Here is a 10,379-nt window from a genome sequence, read left to right as displayed (position 1 = left end):
CGATGCTCCGTCTTTCCCCCTTTAGACCTCCCGATCGCTCAGGGCATTTGACTATCCTTGCCCGTGAGGAAAAGGATTTCCCCCCACCACCACCCCGTTTTGAGGTGGGAGCTCCACTCATCCTATCGATTGGGAACCGGGCGTCCGGGTTGCGCGTGTGCGTCAGCTGTGGACTCCCACCTTGGGAGCGCGCGCGCGCGCCTCTCATTGGACAACCCGGGGCTACGTCCCTGCGTCAGCACCTCGGCGCTCAGGGGGGGAGAACCGGAAGTCTTGTCGTAGTCATCGGGCTTTCCCCTTCGCCTCTCCCCCCCCGGGCCGGAAGTCCAAGATGGCGGCCGCATACCCGGAAGTTGGTCAAGGCCGGAGCTGCCGCTGTGGAGCTCGAAGCCGGCAGCCTTAAGTCCGCCGCTGCTGCCGCCGCCGCCGCCTCGGGGCTTTTGGTTCTCCCCCCACCTCCCGGCCGAGGGTCCCTGTTCGTGTGTTGGGGGAGAGCGCGAAGACCAGGTGAGCGGGACCCCCCTCCCTTCAGTGACCTCACGAGCCCCCTCCCACCGGAGCCCCCCCCTCTTTCTGGATGACGGGGGTCCCTTCCCTCAGGAGAAGCCCCTCCTCCTAAGAGCCCCCCTTCTATTTGAGCCCCCCCCTTTATCAGAGTTTCGGAGAAAGCCCCTTTAGGGCCTCTGAAATTGGGGAGGGGGTTAATTAGCCCTGCGCCCCTCAACCTCCTTTGGCTCCTGGCTCTCCCCTTTTCTCTTGGCCGCTGCCCCCCCCGGCAAGATCCCGGGGGGGAAAAGCCCCCCTCCCAAACACTTCATGATGGGGTTCCACTCGGAGGCTTCTGTCTCGTCCAGGCTGCCAGGCAAAGTCCCAGCAGAGAAAAGGAAGTTTTTTATGGGGGGGGGTTCGGTTTCCCCCCCCTCCAAAAAAAAAAAAAGACTCGCTTCCCTTTAGTTCAACCTGTTAGCACGCTTTCAACCCCCTGCTCAAAAAGTTTGTGCGGGATTACAGTTCCCACCATCCCCACCCAGCATGGGAGGTGTAGTCCAACTCCCCCCCCCAACATATGTTTGTGTGGGAGGGGTGGAAGGAGATTGTGTCAATGTTTGGGGAGGGGAAGGCAAGCCAATGTTTTGTTTTTTTTAGAAGGATCCAGTTCTTTGGGGGGCAAGGCTGGGAATATGTTTGGGATCCCCTAAATTGAGATTGGGGGTTCCTCCTGCCCTTCTTTGCCTCTTTCCCCTCCTCCCTTCCTCTCCCTCTTTCCCCTCCTCCCTCCAGCAAGCCTCAAATTGGGGGAAGCGGACTTCCCCTTTCCCCCTGCTGCTCTTTGCTTCCGTCCTTCCTGTTGTCACCTCCTGAGGGACAGGGGCAAAAGTGAGTGGCAAAAGAAGCCCCTCTTCAAAGCCACACATCACGACAAACTTTCATGAGGTTGTAAGAAGAGCAAAGAGTGCTGGATCAAGCTGATCCGAGTCTTGGATTCTTCTGTTTCCAGATCTTTTGGCGAGGCCACCCTTCCTGTTCCAGCTCTTAACAACGGGAATGTGGAATATGTGGGCTGGGATGTTAGAGTTAATGGAAAGCCAAAATGATTAGGCTGCCCTGAAAGCCAGCAGCTTTCCCACCTCGATGTCCATCACTAGATTCTTTGTGCAATAGCAAATTCTGCGGTTTAGGACATTTTCTCTGGGGGTAGGGTGGGAGGAAACCCTCTTTTCATTCTTGACTCTCTCATCATGCAATGTGTTGGACAGCCCCGTTGGATTCTAGCTTGCCCAGGCAGGAATACTGTAGTACTTTCTGTCTCTCATTTACCTATCATATTTTCCTCTCTTCCTGCTGCTGACTTCTGGGACCTTGAGGTACATTTGCTTCCTCGTTCTTTCTTTCCCCTTCAGGTAGGTTTTAAGGGAAGGATTTGGGGAAGCAGAACCTTCTGTTCCTCTTCAACTTTCCCCAGCTTGGCACAGTCACAGTGTATTGGACTTGAAGGCAGGACAAGAAGCAATGGATGGAAACTAATCAAGAAGAGAAGCAACCTAGAACTAAGGAGAAATTTCCTGACAGTTAGAACAAATTGCCTCCAGAAGTTGTGGATGCTCCATCCCTGGATGTTTTTAAGAAGAGATTGGGAGACCATTTGTCTGAAATGGTATAGGTTTTCCTGCTTGAGCAGGGGTTGGACTAGAAGACCTCCAAAATCCCTTCCCACTCTGTTATTCTGAATTTCCCAGGATCCCCCTGTTCTTGGTTGCTGGGACATTCTGCTCATTATGGCCTCATTGTATTTAGAGGCTGCCTGGTTGAACTTTTTTACCTCTGTACTGTGCCAAATAAATTGATTTGATCTTCTTGAGGTTGCATTCCAGTTCAGTTGCCCTCTCTCAAATGTTCAAGTACCACAGTTTTCTGTGGAATCTTCCTTGTCTTCCCTTAGGATAATATGCTTTATACCACTTATTTAATGGTGTATAACTACGGTGCATCCTCTCTCTATCTGGAGGGCTGATTGTGATAAGAGTCCCCTTCATCCTCAGATCTCTTGGGAAGGGAAGGAGATAATCTTTCTGGGTTACAACACCTCAAGGGGATGTTTGCTGAGATAATTGTGCTACGAGGACAGAAAGCATTTCCCCATTCCTGAACAGAGGTCTTTGCTCCACCTGATTGAAAGGATAAGGAAGTGAATGAAGCCATAGAGAACGGCGCCTTATCTTTGCTAGTTTCTCTCTTGCCTGTGTTTCACCCTTGAGGCTTATTCATTTTGGGAATAAGGGGTTTCGTTGGATGAATTATGTGGGCAAGTTTCTTGAGTCTGCAGAAATAATTCTTCCTGCTTTTTCAAAGTTTAGCCCTGTCAAGTTCTTTTCGAAAGGAAAGAGAACAGTCCACTTTACTGCTGCTGCTGCTTTCTTTCTTTTTGCGTGTTTGATTTTGTTTTCTTGTTTTTTTGCTGCTGGACTGGTGGTATCCAGATGTTGCTGAGTTATAGCATCCAGTAGACCCGGTTGGCGTGGCTAAAGTGACTAATGGCAAAGTCTGTTGGAAATCGTCGCCCGGCGACAATTTAAAAAGGTCATCAATTGCTAACATATGGGATGGAAACTTTTGTGTCTTGCTAAGGTGCTGGTGCCTCTGCTTTCCTACCTGGTCGCTGATTAAGGAGGAGACCATTTTCTGATGGAAGGCAATCAGGGCCACACCTTTTTTTCAAAAGAAAGGCTTGTCTCAAGAGGCATCGAAAAACTCCCATGTTGCTTCCTTAGCCTTGATTCATTGGCCTGATAGGTAGAAATGAGAACAGTTCTTCCTTCTTTTCCAGCACCTTCCAATTCATTACTGTTGGTTATTCTCTTGCACCCTATCAAAGGTGGAGATTTTACAGGTAGTCCTCGATTTACAACCATTCTGAGCCTCGGTGGCACAGTGGTTAGAATGCAGTACTGCAGGCTACTGCTGCTGCCTGCCTGCCGGCTGCCTGCAATTTGGCAGTTCAAATCTCACCAAGCTCAAGGTTTTGACTCAGCCTTCCATTCTTCTGAGGTCAGTAAAACGAGGACCCAGACAATTATGCTGACTCTGTCAACTGCTTAGAGAGGGCTGTAAAAGCACTATGAAGCGGTCTATGTCTTAAGGGTGCTATTGCTATTCGTTTAATGGCTGTTTGAAGTTACAACAGCACAGGGAAAAAAAAGAAGGGACTTGTAGCATCCCCATGGTCATGTGATCAAAATTGACCGTTTTGCTCAAAAGAAAAGAATATACAGTACTGTAAGTACTTTTGTTGCTACCGGTACATGGAAACCGCTTCTGGACTTTGTGCTTGGGGTGGGGGTGGGGGAAGAAACTTTGATTTTGGGTTTCACTGATTAGATTGATTTGTTGTTATAGAAACGGCTAGTTTATATTATTATGGAAAAGGAAAAAGTTGATGTTCGATATGAATGCTTTATTCTGCTGCAACAGAGGGAGTCGGAAGTCAAAGCCTTTTTCTTCTCTTTTCTCCCTCCCCTCCTCACTTTTCTTTCCTTTTCTCCTCCCCGCTGTGTCCTACTATTTGCTTCTGTATATTTGTATTTTACTCTATAACAATAAAATGTTTTATTGAAACAAAATATGCATTTCTGATGGTTGCAGTGCTCCAGGGGTCGTGCGATGATTCCCTTTTGCGTCCTTCTGACAAGCAAAGTCAATGGGGAAGCCAGATTCACTTAAGAATAGGTTTACTAACTTAAACGCAGTGATTCACTTAACAGCCGTGGCAAAAAAAAGGTCGTAAAATGGGTCAAAGCTCACTTAACAGCTCCCTTGCTGAGTGACGGAAATTTTGGGCTCTGTTGTCGTATGTCGAGGACTACCTTTACTGTGATCGTTAAGCAAACCGCTGCGAGCCGTTTTTGCCAAAAAACGTCGAAGTAAAACGCCGATATTTGGTAAAAAACAAAACAAAACCAGTCACATGACCATCATAAATGTGGTCGCATAACTGTGATGGCAAGGCAACCATTTGTAACTTCGAATCTGCGTCGTAAGTAACCCCCAAGGAGGTCTGCTGTAACTTTGGTTCACTAAACCAGGGGTCTCCAACCTTGGCAACTTTAAGCCTGGCAGACTTCAACTCCCAGAATTCTGGGAGTTGAAGTCTGCCAGGCTTAAAGTTGCCAAGGTTGGAGACCCTTGCACTAAACCACTGGTCGTAAGGCGAGGACTACCTGGATTGGTTTACCTGTGTTTTTCCAATTTCAGATCTTTTTATTTCTGTTTGACCCCTTTCTCCTTTTCAAAACCCCTCCCTCCCAAATCATTGTTGAGTTCCATTGAAAATCTCAGGGAATACCCAGGGTGAGTCACTTCCTGGAATCATATTGAGGTTGCCTAGGGCCAAGGGTGTGACTTTGGGCTCTCTCTGATAATCTCACCTGTCTCATAAAGGAACCTTGGGTGGGGCAGCTGACTTTTTTTTGTTTTTTTTTTTTGCCCAGGTAACATCAGGGCAATGGAACTTAAGGCTCTGGGAAGGTGCGCCCTGGATGCTGACCTATTCCTCAGTTGCTTTGGTACGCTTTGGCGTGGGTAGCTCAGTTTTATTTATTAGCAAAATGAGAGGAACTGATGTTGCTCCAGTTTTGCCTCTCGGTTTGTAAATTCCCAGCATAAGGCCGTGATGGCGAACCTATGGCACACGTGCCAGAGGTGGCACGTAGAGCCCTCTCTGCTGGCGCTTGCGCCGTCGCCCCAGGTCAGATCTCCGTGGCGTTTCTTTCGTGAGCATCTGTTTCCCTGCAAAAGATGAAACAGAAGCTCACGAAAGAAAAAGAATCTTGCCTCTTGCCGTGCTGCCAATGTTGGCATGCCCCGTCTCCCACCGGCCAGCTTGTCTTCAGGTCTCTGCTGCGCATGCGCCAGTGGTGGGTTCCTCCCGGTCCGGTTCGGCCGAGCCGGTAGCAGTGACGATATGAGGTCACCGAACCGGTTCTCCCCCCCCACCCCGCCACGTTATTCTTACCTTTTATTTGGTCCCACCCCCAATCTATTGCTGCCTCCTGAGTCCCAGCTGATGACTAGAGGGAAAAAAACTGTTTAAACTCTTGCCGGGGGGCTTCAAAGGGCCATCCTACAGCTGATCAGTGTTAAAAGCAAACAAATGAGTTGGGTCGTAAGTGCGAGGACTGGTCGTAAGTGCGAGGACCTTTCAGAAATGACTCTGACCAGCTAGCCACGCCCACCTAGTCACATGACCTCCAAGCCACACCCACAAAATAAGCCACGCCCACAGAACCGGTAGTAAAAAAATTTAGAACCCACCCCTGGCGTGCGCGCATGGTCCGTGCATGCGCCTTCACACCTTTCAGTTTGGGCACGCGCGCATGTGCCATTTGGGCACTTGGTATCTAAAAGGTTCGCCATCCCTGGGCTAAGGGGTATTGCGGTTCTGCTCTTAAATCTGTGTTAAGAGCATAAAATCAGGTTCTGGTGGATTAGAACTAGTTACCGTAGTTTTCGGAGTATAAGACGCACCTTCCCCCCCCCTAAAAGGGGGTGAAAATTTAGGTGCATCTTATACACCCAATGTAGCCTCGCCCACCCTTTGGCCTCTGCCCCTCCCAGCAGTTACTTCCTTGCAAGCAAACAGCAAGAAAAAACAGCTCCTTTCAGCTTCAGCACAGCCTAATTAGCACAAGGTGATTCGATCGGCCTCCCGACTCTCAGCTGTTTTGCGCAGGGCTCTGCTGCTTGCTGCAAAGAGGTAAATTGCTGAAGCAGATTTTTTTTTCCCCTTGTGCTAATCAAGTTATGCTGAAAATGAAAGTAAAGCAGGCTGTTTGCTGTTTGCTGCAAGGAGGCAAAATTGCTCAGAGGCAGAGGCAGATTTCTTTCTGTATATACTGTTATATATGCAGGTAGTCCTCAACTTAACAATAATTCGTTTAGGGATCGTTCCAAGTTACAACGGCCCTGAAAAAGTGAACGTTGACCGTTTTTCACACTTAACGACCATCGCAGCATCTCCACAGTCACATGAACAAAATTCAGACGCTTGGCAGCTGACTCATATTTATGACGATTGTAGTATCCCGTGGAATTGCGCGATCACTTTTTGTAACCTTCCGACAGGCAAAGTCGATGGCAAAGCCAGGTTCACTTAAAAACCGTGATCACTAATTTTAACAACTGCAGTGTTTCACTTAACAACTGTTGCAAGGAGGGTTATGAAATGGGGCAAAATTCAAGTGTCTCACTTGGCAACAGAAATGTTGGGCTCAATTGTGGTAAATTGAGGATTACTTGTACCATACTATGTTTCCAGCAACAGGCAGGCCACTATATCTTATTTTATTTCTACTTTATTATATTTTATTCAGTGGTGGGTTTCAAAATTTTTTACTACCGGTTCTGTGGGCATGGCTTGGAGGGCGTGGCAGGGGAAGGATACTGTAAAATCTCCATTCCCTCCCCACTCCAGAGGAAGGATACTGTAAAATCTCCATTCCCTCCCCAATCCAGGTGAAGGATACTATAAAATCTCCATTCCCTCCCCACTCCAGAGGAGGGATACTGTAAAATCTCCATTTCCTCCTGATCAGCTGGGACTTGGAAGGCAGAGAATAGATGGGGGCGGGGCCAGTCAGAATTTTTACTACCGTTTCTCCGAACTACTCAAAATTTCCGCTACGGGTTCTCCAGAACTGGTCAGAACCTGCTGAAACCCTCTTCTGATTTTATTAGAGTTGTGTGCTGCCCATCTTGTCTAGAGGCGGCTCTGGGCGTCGCCTCTTAAATCGATCCATTAGATATCTAGCATTTTTCTCCCCTCCTTTTCAATTTGGCACCAACTGTGCTGTTCGGTGGTTTCTAAAAACATTTGGCTGACCTCATCTATGCTCAGAAGCTAAATAGGGTCAGGCCTGGTTAGTGGTTGGAAGGGAGGCCATCAGAAAATGACCAACCAGTCGACTAGACTGTGAAATCAGGAAAAAAACATAACATCTTAAGAGAAAAAAAACCCACATCTTACCAAAAAAACCCAACAAAATCTCCAGGAATTGGATTGACTCATAGGAGACTTAAGAAAAAGGAAAAGGCAACCATTAATTTACCGATCTAGAACTGATCAGGATGCTCAGCTCAGCCTTTCTCTCCTTAATGGGTTTTTTGATGGTATGGAACAAAGCGAAGAAAGCGGTCGGAGAGCATGTGAGGGCCAGAAATGGAAAACAAGGTGCTTTGGGCATCCCATACGATGTTTTGAAGGAGACCATGCAATTTGCCTGATGAGAAAAAAAAAAACAAGACTTCATTTGGATGTAGCTGGAGGTACTTTAATTTGGCTTCAACCGGTGAGTGGGTTATTAGATTCAGTGGCCTAATGGTCTCTTTCCAGTTCTGTGGTTGGGTTCCTATGGCTGGCTTATCTTATTTTAGCCTAGTGCAGGGTAGCGTGCTAGTCCAGGTGGACAACTTTAAGACTTGTGGACTTCAACTCCCAGAATTCCTCAGCCAGCTTGTCTTCAAAGTTACCAAGTTTGGAGACCCCTGGCCTAGTGTGTTGTATGAACCCAAAAGGTGACTTCACATTTCAGTATATTGTGTGAATGCAGAAAATTGGGTTGACTGAACCATGATTGATTTAAACTTGGGTAAATGACTCATTTGGCTATTGAATTTACTTAGCACTTTTGGAAACGTTTGAATTGGGTTATTCAATTAAATCAATATTCTGAGTTCACACTAAACACTATAAGAGCCTTGGTGGCGCAGCAGACTAAAGGGCTGTTAAGTAGCACCAGCTGCCTGCAATTACTGCAAGTTCGAATCTCACCAGGCTCAAGGTTGACTCAGCCTTCCATCCTTTCGAGGTAGGTAAAATGAGGACCCGGATTGTGGGGGCAATAAGATGACTGTATAAAAAAGAACACCGCTTGTGGGGGGGCGAAAGCCCTACTAAGCAGGTATATACAAAAGTATGAAGGCTATTGCTTAACACGTAAGCCGCCCTGAGTCTCTGGAGAAGGGCGGCATATAAATTGAACCAATAAATAAATAAATAAATAAATAAATAAGTAAGTAAATAAGTAAATAAGTAAATAAATAAGTAAATAAATAAAGTGGAGGCTAACTGCATGATTTCCTTCCTTCCTTCCCTCCCTCCCTCCCTCCCTCCCTCCCAAGTTACCTAAACCAATTTTGTGCTTTTTCCTCTTTTTCTTCTACCTCAAAATCCTGTCCTAGAATATATTTTATTTACAAAATTTAATTGTCCCAACGCAGATCAGCACCTGACCAACCATATCTGGATCCAGAAGCTAAGTAGGGTCAGCCTCGGTTAGTGCTTGGATGGGCCACTACTAGTGAATATGATAGCTAAAACCTAGACCGGGGAGTCAAAATACCACACCCAAAGGCTGCAAAGACAAATGATTTCCATGCCAAGAAAAGTGTGGTTTTATCGGAGGAATCATGAGAAGTCAAGTTTGACTTGCGGGCATTTGTAGCTTTACTTCACTTTGAATGCAGTACTGTATCCTCCTAGTAGTTTTGGGAGATCATTCTAAGCTGTATATGGTAAATAAAACAATCGCTCACATCACATCCCCCGGAGTGCTTCATAGATGAAGTTGTCCGCCAAATCAAAAGCACCTTTTCCCAAATGGTGTGTCTTTCCCTGTTGGACTACAAGTCCCAAGATTTAGGAACATGGCCAATGCTCTCTCAGGCCCTTCTCACAATCACTCACCCTTTAATCACCTCCCACCTTGACGACTACAATGGGATCTACATGGAGCTGCCCTTGAAAAATAGCCAAATGTTTCTGTTGGTTCAAAATGCAGCAGCCCACAAGGGTTTTGTACAGGTAGTCCTCGACTTAACAACAGTTCGTTCAGTGACCGTCCAAAGTTACAACGGCACTGGAAAAAAAATGACCCTTTTTCACACTAGCAACCGTTGTGGCATCGCACTGATCATATGATCAAAATTCAGATGCTTGGCAATTGATTCATATTTAGGACAGTTGTAGCATCCCAGGGTCATGTCATCGCCTTTTGCCACATTCTGACGAGCAATGTCAGTGGGGAGACCTGGTTCACTGAACGACCATCTTACTAACTTAACAACTGCAGCTGTTCACTGAACCACTTTGGCAAGAAAGGTGAAACGAGGCAAAATTCACTTAAATGTTTCCCTTAGCAACGGAAATATTGGGCTCCATTGTGGGTCGTAAGTCGAGGACTACCTGTACCAGTCTAGATTGCCAAACGTGTCCCCTCTTTTGCAGGAGCTGCATTGGCTGCTGACTCGCCTCTGGGTCCAATTTAAGGTGCTGGTTGCCATCTTTAAAACCCTACATAATATGGGGCCAAGTTATTTGAAGGACTTTCTTTTTCCTACTTACATCTACCTGGGATCCACCAGATTGGGGAGTCAGGATCTGTTACAGGTCCCCTTTTGTGGACCCACAAGAAGTATTGTAGTAACTGCCCCCCCCTCCCCATGTATTGTATTGTGGTTTTATTTCTTTTTCTTTTTTTGAAAAAAGTTTTTTTTTTTTTAAAAAACATAAACATAAAACAGATCTTTTCCAAAACGAAGCTTTGATCCGGTCACAAATTAATACATATCACTAACAGATCTTAATTTTCAATTAACACAACTTAATCTTTTACTCAGTTATTTCCCTAAATTCTATCTATTTAACTATGCCATTATCCCCAAAACCCGTTACTTAAATCTTAAATCCTAACCAAATATCATTCCATTTTTCTCTTTTCTGCTTAGATGGATATATTTTAACAATGTAAATCATTACAGTTATTGTAAGCATTTAAAAAATATTTTAATAATTGTTCCCAATTTAATCATCTTCATTACTTTAGTAT

The 10,379-nt window shown here is 46.1% G+C and overlaps 1 protein-coding gene across 2 annotated transcripts in view; it reads left to right on the top strand.

Annotated features, from left to right (window-relative positions):
• The first annotated feature begins 252 nt into the window (after nucleotides 1-252).
• Nucleotides 253-10,379, top strand: part of SBNO2 (strawberry notch homolog 2) — a 162,178-nt gene continuing 152,051 nt past the window's right edge. Inside the window, exon 1 of one of the 2 annotated variants that reach the window (XM_087873738.1) lies at nucleotides 253-507. The gene's annotated coding sequence lies outside the window, so the exon portion shown is untranslated. The remainder of the gene's footprint in view (nucleotides 508-10,379) is intronic. The other variant, XM_087873691.1, reaches the window with a different exon arrangement.

Source organism: Pantherophis guttatus, chromosome 1, assembly GCF_059756535.1.
Source record: "Pantherophis guttatus breed Tessera chromosome 1, ASM5975653v1, whole genome shotgun sequence".
NCBI classification, from domain to species: domain Eukaryota; kingdom Metazoa; phylum Chordata; class Lepidosauria; order Squamata; family Colubridae; genus Pantherophis; species Pantherophis guttatus.
The sequence above is the reverse complement of the archived record's forward strand: the minus strand, read 5'-3'. Positions and strand labels throughout refer to the sequence as shown.